This window comes from Choloepus didactylus, chromosome 4 (assembly GCF_015220235.1).
Source record: "Choloepus didactylus isolate mChoDid1 chromosome 4, mChoDid1.pri, whole genome shotgun sequence".
Lineage (NCBI taxonomy): Eukaryota > Metazoa > Chordata > Mammalia > Pilosa > Megalonychidae > Choloepus > Choloepus didactylus.
The window spans coordinates 5,872,950-5,889,189 of NC_051310.1; the positions used below are offsets into that span (position 1 = coordinate 5,872,950).

The window sequence follows — 16,240 nt, forward strand, 5'->3', positions numbered from 1 at the left end:
TCCACTAGACCCATCTGGAAAGAAATTGATTACATTTATGTATTAATTTAAGATGAAATGTTTTATTTTCACTGTTTTCTTTCAGTCTATTAGGGAGGAAAAGAAAACAAGTGGTGAAAAAAACAGAAAGACTTTGGTTCCTCCTGCCCATTTTCTCTCTAGGTTTTAAGGTTTTACTGGTTTCCAGCTTCTGCTTCCTTTAATTACTTATTTTTTTGTTGTTGAACAAATGTTCAAAATGGGTATTTAAATATAATAAATATATAAACTTTGAACACGACAAATTTTCAGATCCGCAATATATTTTTAACAAAAATATTATTTAAAATGTCTGCTTTCACGCTACTTGATTTAAAATGTCATTCTTTTTAGTTATCTTCTGAGCGTTCAATCTGACATTTGTTAGACATGAAAAAATTCTGCAGATTATTTCTGAGAATATTTGAAAAAGGCAAAGAACCGAAATGTAAAATTTCCACGGGAGCACGTTTGTTTAGTTAACACTAATTTTTAAGGCACTGGAGGAGCCTGAAATGGCAATGCGGCTCCCGGACAGCGCCGAGCGGCGGGCGGTGGCGGGCACCCGCTCGGAGCCTCGCGGCGCGCACGGCCTCCCACTTGCCCGGCCCGAGGCCCCGGCGCGGCCTGCCGGTTGCTGGCGCTTTCCTGGTCCCAGTGCTCCGGGGCCGCGGAGAGCCGCTCCCACGGGTGTCGGGAGGAGGGTGCGCGGCCCGCGCGCCCTGGAGCCGCCGCCGCCCGCAGAGCGCGGCCCGGGCCACCTCCCGGGACTCCCGGCCTGAGCTCACTCCTCCGCCTGCCTTCTCTTTGGCCTTTATCTGCTGCTGCCCCATCCAACCGGTTGCAGATTTGCAGCTTCAGAGGCGCCGGGACTCCGCGGGGACGCGGCCGAGCCGTGAGAACCGCCGCCCGCGGGGCTGCTTCCCTGTGCGCGGACGCGGACGCTGCCCTAGAAGGCACGGCCGGGCCCCGGAGGAGGAGGAGGAGGCGGTGATGGTTGTGGGGCCTATCGAGAGGGCGCCGGGGCCCGGGCTTTGGGTCTGCTGGGCTCGAACCCCGCTTCCTCCAGCCTCAGCCCGGCCTTTCCCGTGCGCAGCGCCGCCAGGTCGGGCACTTGCTTGGGGAGCGTCCCCAGGGCCCAGACCCGGCCCGCGGAGCCTCCAGGCGCAGGGCATATCGGCAGCGTGTCGCAGACTCTCGCTCCCAGGTCCCCGGGCCCCGCTTGGCCAAGGTGTGGAGCCCTCCCCGGCAGGACCACCCACGCCGCCGGCGACGTGGGAACCGGGCCGTGCCCGACGCCTCCGGGGCCGCACAGCCCGCCCGGGCACCATTGTCCTCAGGCGCTGTCCGTGCTGGGGAGACCCTCAGCGGCCCTCCTCTGAGCCGCGGACCCCCGACGCCGCGCACCCCCGGGCCTGCCCCCGCGGCTGGGCCCCGCCGGCGCCGGCACTGGAGGGGGAGAGCCCGAGGGCTCAGGGAGCCGTTCCAAAGGCCAGAAAATGGAAACTGTGCGAAAAGAATCCCCAAATCCGGGCCGGGCCCGAAGCCCACCGGCTTACATAAAGCCCCCGGAGCCCGCCCGCGGCCTCCCCGCCCGCGGGAGAACAATCGGCGGGCGCCCGGCCAGGCCGTCCTGGGGCTGGCACGGCCCCGACCCCTGACCACGGGCCTGGCGTGACCCCGAGGAGGGGGCAGGGGTCTCGGCTTCTTCCCATCGCCCGTCCGAGAAACGTTTAACTGGCCCCTAATCACATTAGCAGCCGGCCCCAATTAGGGCCGCGGGAGGGGGAGGCAGGAGGAGGCCGTCCGCAGTGTCACCCGAGGATAAAGATCCTTTCATGCCCTCGGCCTGGCCCTGGGCATCGCGGCGGCCGCCCTCCGCCGGCCTTTGATTGCCAGCGCGGGGCCAGGGAGGGCGAGGCGCCCGGCCTCGGCGACGCCGCCATCTCTCTGCCCCGTCCCTTCCCCGGTCCATGTGCCGTCGGCCTCGGGGCGCGGGTGGGCGCGCGGGGCAGACCCCAGACCCCAGGCCCCCGCGCCCGCAGCCCGCGCCCTCGCGCGGTTCCCGGGGCGGCGCCGTCCAGAGCCCCACGGGGCCGCGCGCGCGCGCGCAGGGGGGCCGCGGGGGCCGCGCCCCGAGGTGAACGGGAGCGCGCAGAGGGGCCCCGCCGACGCCCAGAGCTGCGGCCCAGACCCGGGTAAGGTTCTGAGGGAGGCTGACCCGCGGCCCTGGGCGGCCTGAGCGGGTCTCCGGTGCCCTCCTGGCGCCCCGAGTTGGGGCTCCGTGCTTCTGCGCCGGGGCGAGGCCCCATCGGCGCGGGGTCAGGCCCAGGCCCCGGCCCAGGCCGCGGCGGGCAGCTCCGGGCTCGCGGGGCGCAGGGCCGGGGTCCGGCCTCGGGGGGCAGCCGGGCCGTGCGCCCTGTCGAGGGCTCGCGGGCGGCGGGCGGCGGGGGGCCGGGCGATGCTCACCTTGTCTGGCCGCCAAGGCCGCGCTTCCCGGGGCCGGGGTCGTGCGAGGACAGCGGCCGCCAGCGCCGCCGGAATGCTGATGCCGCCGCCCGCCGCGACTCCCGAGGGCCGCCGGGGACCCCCCGCCCCGCGGCGGCGACGGCAGCTGCAGCCCGGAGCCGCGTGACCCCGGCCCCGACCTCCCCGCGCTGGGCTGTTTGTCCGCACACAAAGGGGAACACTCATATTTTTCTTTTCCCGGCACCGACCTACCGCCCGCCCGGGCTCCCCTCCCCCAGGCTGCCCCCCAGCTCACACACGCCTCGCTGAGAACCTCTCCTTTCTCCGCACACCCACTTTGTCTGGGCTCTCTCTACTGTTTAATTCCATAGTTGTAGTCGAGGATGTCAGTATAGCTTAGAAAGTTTCATAGAAAGTCAGAAAGCAATTAGAGAGGCGCTTTTATTGGAGTCCCGTTGGTGCCATGGCATCTTTAAAAGGAGAGCCTGAAGGACCGAACACAATCGCATTAAGCCGCCAAAACTCCCACAGTCTTCAATAGGGGTGCTCAATACTTCCAGAGACTTTCACTGGTTCATTGGGAACCACGGGTTTCAATCCCTAGTTCCGCAGCAGACGCACAACAGGGCGGCCTTGAACCCTCACGCCTTCCTTTCTCATCGGAATTTCCATTGGTGAAACGGCTTGCAGGGCCCGACTGAAAATTAATTAATGTCTGCAAAGCGTTGGGAGGCCTGTGTTTGACAGGTGCTATGAAAACTTCAAGCATGCTGACACGGTAAAACCCCATCATGACGGTTCAGTTGAATTTTTAAAAATTTTCGGCCGGTTTCTGGAAATGGGAACTCGATTTAAATAAAGGGTCACCTCTCTCTGCCTTAACATTGATCTGCTAACATTTGGAATTTGGGTCAAGGAAATTATGCTTTGCTGGGAAAAGACCACGGATGACCAAAGTTTCGGCTTAATTGAATTTTAGTGCCAAATTATAACGCGTTGAATAACTGGACTTGGGTGAAGGGGGTGGGGGAGAAGGCAGTGAGGGAAGGACAGCCGATTCTAATGGAAATACGGCCATCCTGAACTGTGGGAGATGGCTGCCCTCCTACAGTCCGCACCGCAGCCTCCACCAGCAGCCTGATTCCAAAGAGGTGAGGTTCTCAGGCAGTCGCTTTTATGTGGGAGAACTGACGATCGGCCCTTGTTTGATTTGTGGGTTTTGGTTAATATCCTGGTGTATTAAACGTCGCACACAACTTTTCTATAGGGCCAAGCTTTTCCTTTGCTATTTTAAAGAATAGCTTCTGTTCTTGCCAACAAAAATTAATCTCTTCTCTTAGAAGTCAGCATGTAAAGAAAGCAGGTGTTTTAAAGAAATAAAGTATTAAAAAAAAATAAACGACTACAGGTACCTGGTTGTCAAAGCAGAATGCCAGGTTTAGAACAATTAGGGTTTTTGTTCCCAATGTGTGATCACAGATGTTCATTTTATTAAGGAGAAGTTTGTATTTGGCAATTTCCAGATTAATTTGAGGAAAGGAGAATAAGAGATAGGCTCTTAATTACGGAATTACTACTCAGATGTATGGAAATGAGCATCAATTATGGGGAGACGGGCTGATTTCTAAGCCTTTAAGGGGATAACTAAAAAATGAGTGTGCATCAATTGCATATTTGATTTTAGGATACTTTGTATCACTCATAAATTATTTTGAAATTTTTCTCAAGTCTTCCCCCTTTCCTCTCCTTCCATTGCCCCTCCCGGCCCTGGTGCTGCCAGGGTGGTCCTTGGCCTCTGGCTCCCTTTCTGCATCCACACTGCACTGTTAGCTGCCCTGTTGTCATTCGTGCCTCCGTGGGTGCCACAGGGCCTCTTGCAGCCGAGGTGATGGGGACGGCCACCTCCAAGACCCCCAAACCCTACCCCAGCCACTCTCCCCTCTGCCTTCAAGCTCCTCTGCTTCAACCACCCTGGTTTCTTTATTGACCCCTTTACAAGCCTGCCTTCCTCCTGCCTGTAGACTTTTCTGAAACGCCTTTCCCCCTTCTCGCCACCTGTCCACATTCCACTTTTGAGACCCAGCTCCCGTCTTGCCCCTCACTGACCTGACCTGGGATTCCCTTGGAGCTTACTGTCTCCGCCACGTGGCCACCAAGGGGGTCCTCCCGAAACCCCCTTTACTACATGGCACTGTGCTTATTCCATGTTTTGTAGCATGACTCCGGGTAAGTTTTTGGTTGAGGAGAACGTAATGGCCACCCCTTGAGAGCAGGTATTTACCATCCTTCCTGGGGCTTTGTCGGCACCTCACACACAGTAAGAAGGGGATCTGTGAGTCTTGGGTGACGATGACTTGTAAATCAGAATCGCATTTCAACCAGTGGAAAGGAGAAGGAACAGTTAGAAACACACTGGTTCACCAAAGGTGTAAGGGAAGCAGACATGCTCCTTCACTGAAGTCATAGCACTTGTGCCTGGACTTTTTCAAACAACAAAAAACTATTTAAATTAAACGGAATCTCAAGTTGTTTAAAAAATGAATATGACTCAGTGGGACTGCAATAGAAAGTGGAGGAAAAACAAACAAAAGCAAAGCCAGGAATCAAAACAGTTGAGTCTGCTTTGGATATTCTTGACTTGCCTAAGGAAAGGAGCCGATTCCTGAGAAACAATCCAGAAATTCTAGAAGTGCTGTAATGTCTTGGCATCGGCTCCGACAGTGATGGCATCACTTAGGTTATTTGTGGTCCATCTTGCCCACGACCCTCCTCTTTGAAGTTGCTCTGCTCCGCGGCAGGTCCCGGGTAGTTTTGAACAAGTGGCATCTCTGTCACCCGAGCAGTTTGAGGACCTGCACACACGCTTGTTGGGGCAACATGGCTCACGCTGAATCGGGGTGAAAAACCGGCCACACGGCTTGCTCCTGAAAAGGGGGACAAACCTCACTTTTCTCAATAAGCACACGATTCAAGTAACAAGAGAAAAATGACAGGAACAAAGCTACTTTTAAAACTCGGCAGGGAACAAAGAAATTGGCAATTGCTGCAATACGGGAAGAAATGAAAACGATGAAAATAACTTCTCAGGGATTCAAAGGAGGCAAATCTGGCATTTAGATTTTAGTGAAAATGTGTTAGCAGTCCATCTATGCTCAAGGTATCGCTTCTCATTTTTTAATCAAATTAAGCAAGTTAGGAGTATTGGCATTTAAAGATTGTCATGGCTCGTCTCCTCACAAGATTTATGATGCCGATAAGGGGGTCACAACTGACGCTGGGCATCCCCGAGAGCCTTCATCTCCAGCTGAGAAACCGAAGTTCCTTTTGGAGTAACAGACCCTCAGCTAATAAATGCAAGCAACAGTAAGAGGACTGAAAAGAAAAACAGGTAGATGAGTTATAAAATAGAAGCTGGATTTGGAGTACAGCTGGGTTAAGATGTACACATGGCATTATTTGCAAGCTATTTTAAAAACTTGAAAGACTTCCACTCTTTGTCCTTGAGGAAAAGTTTCACAAAATGGATGGGCGTTTTAAGTCTTTTGCATCCATGAAATCACTTGACCTGATTCTCTTTGCATCTTTTTCAGTTCAGGGACTCAAACAGAATGAAACACTGATTCGGTTCACAATATTTCTGGAGCATATTTTGATGTTTTGATTTGGTTCCAATTTGACAATTTAAGAAAATATGCAGGTTCACGTACAGTGTAAATTGGTTCACTAGGTGTTCTTTTGGGAGAATGAAAGAGAAAGGAAACAAAACAAAAATACCTACTTCAGATTTATGTTTCAGCATGAAATTAATATTGGGTTATGGGCCAAACATCAGTGAGCTGATGCGATTGGTTTGGGTGTTGGTTTTTGACAGCTTTGGGTCAAGGCCAGGTTTTCGGTTTTAATTCCAAATGTCATCCTTCTTGTTTAGGTGCTTCTTTATCTTAATTAGATGTCAAACCCCACCTGTTCATATTGGACGTGAACAGTACCAGTCCCAGAGCCTTTGTGGCTGGATGTTTTTCAGAATTTAGTTTTTTTCCTTCAGATTTTAGAAAGGAAATAACAGTGTAGAGACTGTATAGTGTGGAATAGTCCAGCCATGAGTGCTCTCTTAAATGCATGGATATTTTTATAGTGCACATATGAGTGTTTAACTGGGATAAAACAGAGAGCACGAGTAGCGTCACATCAGCTTAGTGTGCTGAGTTTACGAAACAACTCCTCTCAGAGCTTTTTGGCGTTTTGGATTGCACGTAAGGGGTTGTGGGTCTGGATTTCATGTCTTCTCCTCTGAAAAAAAAAAAAAGCACCAGCTCCAGAGGCCTTTGAGATCCTTTCCCATTGGTCACTTCCAATTGTAGCTCTGGCATTTAAGTGTTATTTGTTTAAAGAACATTTTTGTATTTTCAGATAATTCATGAAAAATTATGGACCAAGGACCATGCTTTTGTGTATTAAAAGCACATTGTCATTCTGCATGATTTTACTGTAAACTTACAACTGCTCTAAAAAAAAAACAAACAAGCCCACCGTACTAACGTTTCCACATCCCCTCCTCTAGGAAAAGGAGCAGCAGCAGGAAACCTCCCATCGCTGGACAGTGCCAAGGAGGGGCCGGTCGGTGTTGACCTCTGATGACCTCTGACCCCGACCCCTGCTGGGAAAATCTCCCCTGCTTAAAAAGGCTGCCAGTGCCTTCATTTGTCTCTGACCTTCAGAACTGAAATAAGCTGCCGGTGACCAGCAGAACCTAAAGGACTAAGAGGTACTTAAAAAGTATAGTTGGTCAGCAATATGTGGATGGGATTCCTGCATGGGGTGGAAGGTTGGGTCACGTAATCTCAAAGATCCCATCCAGTTTTGGCTCAGTGAGTCTGTGTAACATCAGCTCTTTCACAAGATAGAAACGTTTTGCACTGAAATAGGGTGCACCCCAATTTAAATAGGTGGGTGATGTATATTTCAGTGATTAGACAGATTTTACACCTTTAAAGATCACAAGTTGCTTGTGGATTTGATTGAGTGTTCTGTAGGGCCCAATTAAATGCCCAAGGGCTGGGAACACCATCAGGAAATGTCGGAATTAGATTTTATATTATGTGTGTCGGGCACAAGTAGTTGTCCTGCGTGTTCACCTGGAGATCCCTTGTTGCTGTACAGAGCTTTTAATGCATGAGGCGTTAATTTTGCGTGATTAGAAATAGGGACTATGGTGAAGGCACAGGCAGAGTGGAAGGGGCAGGCTTAAAGGGCAGGTGGGAACGACGTGTGGCTGCAAACCCCAGCCCTGCCCAAGGGAGTTCCTCCAGCTGCCGCGGTGATATAAAGATAAAGGAGGAGCCATCTCTGCCCTCTGCTAACTCAACGCCCGGGCGAAGACGACAGGCCACCACTTAATGGGATCTGTGCTGTGATTGCTGCGTAAACGGGGATGCGTTTGTGGGGGCCCTGTCAGCCGGGTGGGGGGGTGCGGCTCCAGGGCCGCTTCCTTGGAGAGGTGTCCCTGAGCTCAGTCTTGCAAGGTGAGATGGAGTTGGCTGACAGCTGGGGCTGGTGTGCAGTGGTGTCCAGGAAAAACGAGCAGACAGTCCAAGAATGGAGGCATCTGGGGCCGTGTGGGGGCTCTCTGCATTAGCCAAGCTTCATCTCAACTCTGCTCCTCCATGTTTCTTTCCTCAGGGCTCTTATCTGCCTCACAATGTTGTCCTGCAATGCGTAAACTCAAGCTCTGTAGGCTTAAATAGGTTTTCAGAGAAGAGAAACTCTAACAGACGGTTCTCCCATGTTCTTTATACACTGATGTTTGAAAATCTTGATTTTTATACCTTGGGCTTACACTTAGGGCCTCTGTATCAGTATTGTCTTTAATTCATTTATTCAGTAAACATTTGTTGAGCATTTAAGAGGTCCTGAGCACTGTGTACCCTGGGGGGGGGGGGGCATCACCGTGCGGTTTCGCCTTCCCGGGGTCAGAGACAAGACATGTAACAGCCATGAAAACGACATCAAGATGAAATTCACATAGCTTAGAATTTATCATTTTAAAGTATAGCATTCAGTGGCATTTAGTACACGCAAATGTTGTGCAACCACCATGTATCCAGTCTCAGCACATTCTCATCACTCATTCATGGTAAACAGTTACTCCCGATTCTCCCTGCTCCCAGCCCTTGGCAACCTCATATTGACTTTTGTCCCTGTGGATTTGCCTATTCTGGGCTTTTCTTATATGTGGAATTGCAGTCTGTGCCCTTCTATTGCATTTGGCTTCTTTCACTGAGCATAATGTTTCGAGCTTCATCTGTGCTGTAACATGTGTCTACTTTGTTCCTTTTGACGCCCGAGTAATATTCCATTGCATGAGTTTACCCCATTTGTTTACATGTTCATTGCTGATGGACACTGGGGTCATTTCTACCTTTGGCTGTTGTAAACAGTGCTGCTGTGGGCATTTGGGTACCCGGATTTGTTTGAGTCCTTGTTTTCGATTCTTTGGGGCCTGGTGACTTTTTTTTTTTTAATTTAGTTTTACTGAGATATATTTGCATACCATACAGTCATCCATGGTGTACAATTAACTGTTCACAGTACCATCATTTAATTGTGCATTCATCACCCCAATCTAACTTTTGAACATTTTCCTTATGCCAGAAAAAACAAGAATAAGAATAAAAAATAAAAGTAAAAAAGAGCACCCAAATCATCCCTCCCACCCTATTTTTCACCCGGTTTTTGTCCCAATTTTTCTACTCATCCATTCATAAAGTGGTTAAAGGGAGTGTGATCCACAAGGCTTTCACAATCACACTGTCACCCCCTTGTAAGCTACATTGCCATACAATCATCTTCAAGAGTTTGAACTCTGGGTTGCAGTTTGATAGCTTCATGTATTTATTTCTAGGTATTCCAATGTATTAAAACCTAAAAAGGGTTATCTATATAGTGCATAAGAATGGCCACCAGAGTGACCTCTCAACTCCATTTGGAATCTCTCAGCCACTGAAACTTTATTTTGTTTCATTCCACATTTCCCTTTTGGTCAAGAAGATGTTCTCAATCCCATGATGTCAGGTCCAGATTCATCCTCAGGAGTCATATCCCATGTTGCCAGGGAGATTTACACCCCTGGGAGTCAGATCACACATAGAGGGGAGGGCAGTGAGTTCACCTGCCGAGCTGGCTTAGCTAGAGAGAGAGGGCCACATTTGAGCAACAAAGAGGCATTCCGGAGGAGACGCTTAGGCACAATTATAAGCAGGTTTAGCCTCTCCTTTGCAGTAATGAGCTTCATGAGGGCAAGTCCCGTGATAGAGGGCTCCGCACATGAAACCACCAGTCCTCAATGTTTGTGAGAACATCAGCAAAAATCCAGGTGAGGAAGTCCAACACCTCTGCATTTCCCCCAGTTCCTCAGGTGGCCCCTGCATGTATGTATTTTTATTTTCTGCCCAAATTACTTTGGGATGTGTTGCTATTTCACACTAACCTATACAAACCTACCAGGTCTCACTTCTTATTCAAAGTTCCATGTAATTGTGGTGTTTGAACAAACTGTATGAGTTAAGTTGTTTAGGAAATATAGATCCCGCACCAAATAAACATCTCTTCCCTTGGTCTCACATGGAAGTTGAAGTTTTAAAACATAGTCAGTATCGTCATTTATCCTCTGGCCCGATTTGCCCTGGACCTAACCAGATCTGCTTCATTCATATCTCTAATTGAAGTCTGGACTCTTTTTCAGCTTTTTAGACAGTTGCTATATGTGCTAATACATTCATAGCTGCCAAGTTCTGGCTCTGAGTTTCAGGTGTCACACAGATACCCGGAATTCCAGGTTATACTCTAAGGGATGAGCATCTCAGAGTTTGGAGACAGCCATTACAATTCAGGAATAGATGTGACTGCTGAAAGAGCTTACAATCAGGGACCATTACAATAAGTGTTCCTGTGATCAGCTGTGCTCTAAGATTCAATTCTGAGTTTACATATTGTAGTTAGTCCATATGGGTGAGGCATCATAGTGTTTGCCTTTGTTTCTGGCGTACTTCACTCAAAATGCTGTCCACAGGATCCATTCACCTCATCGCATTGCATGTCTCACAGCTTCCCTCCTCCTCACAGTTGCTCAATATTCCATTCTGTGTACACACACCACAGTTCCCCATTCTGTTTCTCAGTTGATGTACCCTTAGGCCACCTCCACCCATTACAAGTCATGCGTACTGCCTCCGTAAACACCAGTGTACAAATGTCCATTCATGTCCCTGCCCTCAGATCCTCCAAGTATATGCCCCCTAATGAGGCTGCAGGACCTTATGGCCCCACATACTTAGCTTCATGTGGAACCACCCCACGGTCCTCCAGGAAGGCTACAGGGGCCAGGTGACTTTTTAATGCCTGTTGTTTTAGAACTCAGAAGGAAAATCTTCAGCAAGTATCCCTGGGACCCCTGGGGTGTACCGGGCACCCTGTAAGGGGCTGGGGTGTATACACGATGGTCTCTGCTCTCAGCGAGTTTGGTGTTTAGGGAGACAAGATGGGCAAGATCACGTGTGTGCCGGCATAGGGGTGGAAGGCTTGGGGACACAGGAGGGAGTGGTCGTTGTGGTACATGGGATATCCCAGGCAGGGGCAGGACCCCCAGAGAGCTGAGTGCCCCTGGGGTCCGGGGCGAGGGTGGGATGGCAGTGGTGAGGAGCAGGCGCCCAGTGGCTGGGGTCTTCTCCTGGGTTTTCTGTGGTTGAGTGGTTTGTTCTGCAGGAGATGTCCTACAGTATTGTTTACATTTTATATTAAGTGTTCCACACCATCACGTAACAAAATAACTGTTCCCGTGTCAGATTAGCTTCCTGCTGAGTAAGGATTTCAAGTGTGGGATATGGAGAAGTGGTAGGGAGCTGGGTTCTTTCCCATAAGATGGTGGCTCTGGGTGCAGATTAGAAAGATACCTTGACTGTCACAGAAGTTAAGTGTCTTGGTCTCCCAGGGCTGCTGGAGCAAAGCACCGCTAGCTGGGTGGCTGCAAACCACAGAACTGTTTTCTCCCAGAGTTCGGGAAGCCAGAAGTCCAAAATCAACGTGTTTGTGGACCTTGCTCTCTCTTGGGAAGAACCTTCCTTGCCTCTTCCGGTTTCTGGTGTCTGCCAGCATCCATTGGTGTCCTTGGCTTGCAGTGTCACCCACTCTCCACTGCCTCCATCTTCACGCAGCTTCCCTCCATGTCTTTCAATCTCACACCCACCACTGGATTTAGGGCCCACTCCAATCCACTAAGACCCTGTGGTAACTTGGTTACATCTGCAAAGCCTCTGTTTCCAAATAAGACCCCATTCACAGGTACCAGCCATCAGGATTTCAACAGATCTTCTGGGGAGCACAGTTCACACAGCAGTGAGCAATTAATTAGATCCGCTGGGCTTATGCGTGTCTTCTCAGGCCCATGCAAAGGAGGAGTTCCCCTCATCTGGCCTCTGCATTTTTTGGGTCCCTTTCCTGCAATTTTGAGGGAGGACATGTGGCTGGCAACAAGGACACGAGGGGCTCCCACCTATTTTGGAGGCAGCTGGTTTGCCTTTCTGGGGGGCAGGGGGAGTCAGGCTATAGCAATTTCTAAAGTTTATTTTCTGAAAGTTTCATATTTTTTTCATTAAGTATTAAAGCTTTCACCTTGAAGCTGTGGACACCAGCGGTGGCCGAAGCAGGCGGTCAGAATGGCTGTGTCTCCCTGCTCGCTTTGCTTTTTCAGACTGTGGACGCGGCCTGTCTTCACAGCTCAGTGGATTTCTGGGCTCAGCCAAATACTTTATTTTTTTAAAGAGCAACTGGTTAGCAATTAGTTGTTCAATTCAATTGAACTGTTTTTTTTTTTCACCTTTTCTGTAGTGTTTTTTTTTTTTTTTTTTAATGTGGTAGATTTTTTTTTTTTCCTGGGCAAATTCTTAGGATTTAATTGCACTTAAAAATTGTGGAGGCTGTCAGAATAAATTGCAGATAGAATAGTCTTATCCAATAAGACTAGTCCTGTGATTGTCACCATTGTCAGGCTTCTCAGATAAAGTTGTGGGAAGGGACAATTTAAATCTACACGGTGAACCACACTTGAAATCAGTATTCATCGTCAAGCTGATCTTGCTTCAAAACAAATGTCCAAGTCATCAGCCATGATGTTTGAGGAATCAGACTTTTGATGTTAAAATGATTCTAAAATTTGCCCAGAAAAGAAAAAGAAAAATGTCTACCCCATTTGATTTTAAGTTAAAGCGATGCCATTTAATCTGTGAAACACGGTTTTTAAAGACAAAATAGTTTTCATGGCATATTAAAAATAGTAAAGCATAAGCAATGTTACTAGCTTCATGCAAAATTGCATCTGCTGTTTAGCTCAGTTAAATTCTTGTTTATTCCCACGAGCAAATGAGGATCTCTCTCTGTCAAGCATAGCTGTGAGTCTTTTCTTTGGCCATGAGAAAAGGTATCACCTTTAGGGTGTGAAAAGCTCAACGGCTTTATTTTTCCCTAGGAAACACTTTAATCCTTTGTTCCTCCACTTTTTAGAAATAATCTTCCAGCGATGGGTCTATTTATCTTCCCGATTAGCAAAACATTATAGTATATGCAGCTCATTTAAACTACCAGATCGTGAGACAGAAACCTCTGTTCTCCCGGATGGAGCCCTGCCCTGGTGCTGGCTGAAAATAAACCTCCCCTGGACAGTGATCGAATCTACAAAGGATGGAAAGCACTTACTTGATTGTTTGAAATCCTTTTTGAGTTAACTACATTATGTCTATAGATTATTAATGTTATCTATTTTATACAGCTCCTCTTATATCAGAATGGGTAGTTAACAGCCCTTGTTTATATGAAAGTGTCTACTCATTTCTACTTCCTGGCATTGTGGAGAAGCTGAGTTGAATAATGGATTGTAAAGTTGTTGGGACTTTTAGGGAGAAGATACCTGACGGGGATACAGGTGTGACTGAGTGGTGGGAGCCCAGTTTCTGGGAAAACCTCCTGTTCTGACTTTCCAGCTTTGAGCTGTGTCAGACGAGCTTCTTAACAATGCTTTACCTCCATTTCCTCACCTGCCAAAGGTGTGTTTGTCCCATAGGTATTGCAAGGATTAACCAGGTAACCAATGTCAAATGCTTTCCAGCACCGGGCCTGATACCCAGTAAAGTGCTTAATAATATAATTGATTATTAAGGAGAGAACAGGGTTTTACAAAAACAAAATTAGGAAAAATTAAGGTGGTTGAATATTTGTCTTATCAGTGATGTATTTATTTTTCAGATAGTATATCAAGAGTATTAGTCTATCATCTGTTGATATGATTATGTACATTCTCTGTATTGCGTTCTACAGATATTTAAAAATATGTTGCCCATGGAAGTTGTGAGGCTGTTAGAGTACATAGACTGCTGTGTATATATATTCAAGTCTGTGTGTGTTTGCATTTGCAAACACATACATATACATATATGTACACAGACATGCACACACCCTCTATCCAGTCATTTTATAAAATTTCCAACCCATCAAATATAAGCAGGGGTGGGATAGCCCCATTCCTCCTCTGGAGCTGGGGAGGAGCCCTGGAGCTGACGTCAGCTTGAAAACCAGCCTCTGCTCTGCTAGGACAAGGGGCCAAAGCCGATACCGCTGGGTTAGGAAACCCTCATCCTCTGAGCGTGTGCTCTGGGTCAGCTGCAGTGTGCTTCGGAGCGTGCCCTGGGGGATAGACAGGATTTGGGAAATGGGCACCTCTGAGCTGCTCCCGCCCTGAAGGCCATCGGCGATGTGGGAGGAGGTGGATCAGTGGAGCAGAACAGGGAGCTCCAAAATAGAACCGCATAAACATAATCAAGTGATTTTGGACAAAGGAGCAAAAGCAATTCAATGGGGATAGGACAGTCTTTTCAACAAATGGCACTGGAGCAACTAAGCATCCATCCATAGGCAAAAAACAAACCTAGACACAGGCCATGCATCTTTCACAAAAATCAACTCAAAATGGACCATAGACCTAAATGTAAAATGCAAAACTATAAAACTTCTAGAAGAAAAGCAGGAGAGAATCTAGGTGACTTTGGATTTTCTCACCTCTTTAGTTACAACCTCAAAGGGCAATCCATGAAAAAAAACAAAACAAAACCTTACAAGTTGGACTTCATCAAAATTTAAAACTTCTGCTCTGCAAAGGACACTGTTAAGAGAATGAAAAGATGAGCCTCAAACTGGGAGGAAGTATTTGCAAAACACTTATCTGACAAAGGACTTGTATCCAAAATATGCAAAGAACACTGAGAACTCAATAATAAGAACTCATACAACCCAATTTAAAAAATGGGCAAAAGAGTTGAACAGATACCTCATCAAAGTACAGATGGGAAATAAGCGTATGAAATGATGTTCAACAATATCATTAAAATATGAGATCCCACCAGATGCTGATGGGGATGTGGAGGAAGAGGAAGTCTCATTCATTGCTAGTGGGAATGCAAAATGGTACAGCCACTTTGAAAGACAGTTTGGTGGTTTCTTATGGGACTAAACATGGGCTTACCATATGATCTGGCAATTGCACTACTAGGTATTATCCAAAGGAGTGGAAAACTTATGTCTATACACAAACCTGCACACCAATGCTTGTAGTGCCTTTATTCATAATTGCCGAAAATTGGAAGCAACCAAGATGTCCTTCCATAGGCGAATGGATAAACAAGCTGTGGTCCATCCATACAATGGACTATGATTCGGCAATAAAAGAAATGAGCTATCATGCCACGAAAAGACATGGAAGATTTTAATGCATATTTCAAGTGAAAGAAGCCAGTCTGAAGAGGCTACACACTGTATGATTCCAACTATATGACATTTTGGAAAAGGGAAAATTATAGAGACAGTGAAAAAAGCAAAACAAAACAAAAAGACCCCCAGAGCTTCTGGAAGTGGGCGGAGGGATGATGGGGAGCACAGGACATTTTAGGGCATGAAACTATTCCTGGTGATACTGTAATGGTGACTACATGACATTACAACACAGAGGGTGAACCCTAATGTAAATGGTGGACTTCAGGTAGTAACTATGTATCAATATTGGTTTATTAATTGTAACAAATGCACCTCACTAAAGCAAGAGTTTAGAAAGAGGAAAACTGTGTGTGTTTGTGTGGGTAGGGCTGATATGGGAGCTCTCTGTACTTTCTGTGCAATTTTTCTGTAAACCTGAAAGTGCTCTAAAAATAAAACAAAAACAAAACAAAACAGCAAACCTTTCTGATTACGTAGTTCAGGTAACTTGGTAAAAAAATATTTAGGATCAGGTCCACACATGTAAACCAATTTGTTTAAAATGTTGTTAAATATCAGATGTTTGATTTAATCTGGGTAATTTTTAAAACTTGCCTCTGTGTGTAGACAGAGTCTAAATGTGAATCTTGTTTATTAAAAGGCAACATTTTTGATTCAAGTTCCGAGCAGGGATTATGCAATACATCATTATAAAATGTATTAAAACTGCTTTTATTTTTTTTTCCCAAAGAGAACCTCATGATAAACTCTCCTGCAGTTCTATAATTCTCTTCAATTACTTTGCCTTGAGGCTAAAGGGATTTAATAAGAAGAGCTGATGTTGTGAGCCCTCTCTGAGGGCTTTGCCTGTGTTGACTACGTTACTACCGACATCCGTCCCTCCAGGTTTGTGCTTTTCTTATCTCTGCCTACAGAGGAGGGGGCCACAGCTTGGCCAGGG

The 16,240-nt window shown here is 47.6% G+C and overlaps 1 protein-coding gene across 4 annotated transcripts in view; it reads left to right on the forward strand.

The window, feature by feature from the left end:
• Window positions 1-2,132: 2,132 nt before the first annotated feature.
• LOC119531065 (histidine-rich glycoprotein-like) overlaps window positions 2,133-16,240 on the forward strand; it is a 265,512-nt gene continuing 251,404 nt past the window's right edge. For 2 of the 4 annotated variants that reach the window (XM_037831859.1, XM_037831856.1), the window contains exons 1-3: window positions 2,133-2,216; window positions 7,049-7,252; window positions 16,031-16,185. The gene's annotated coding sequence lies outside the window, so the exon portion shown is untranslated. The remainder of the gene's footprint in view (window positions 2,217-7,048; window positions 7,253-16,030; window positions 16,186-16,240) is intronic. The other 2 variants (XM_037831854.1, XM_037831857.1) reach the window with 1 other exon arrangement.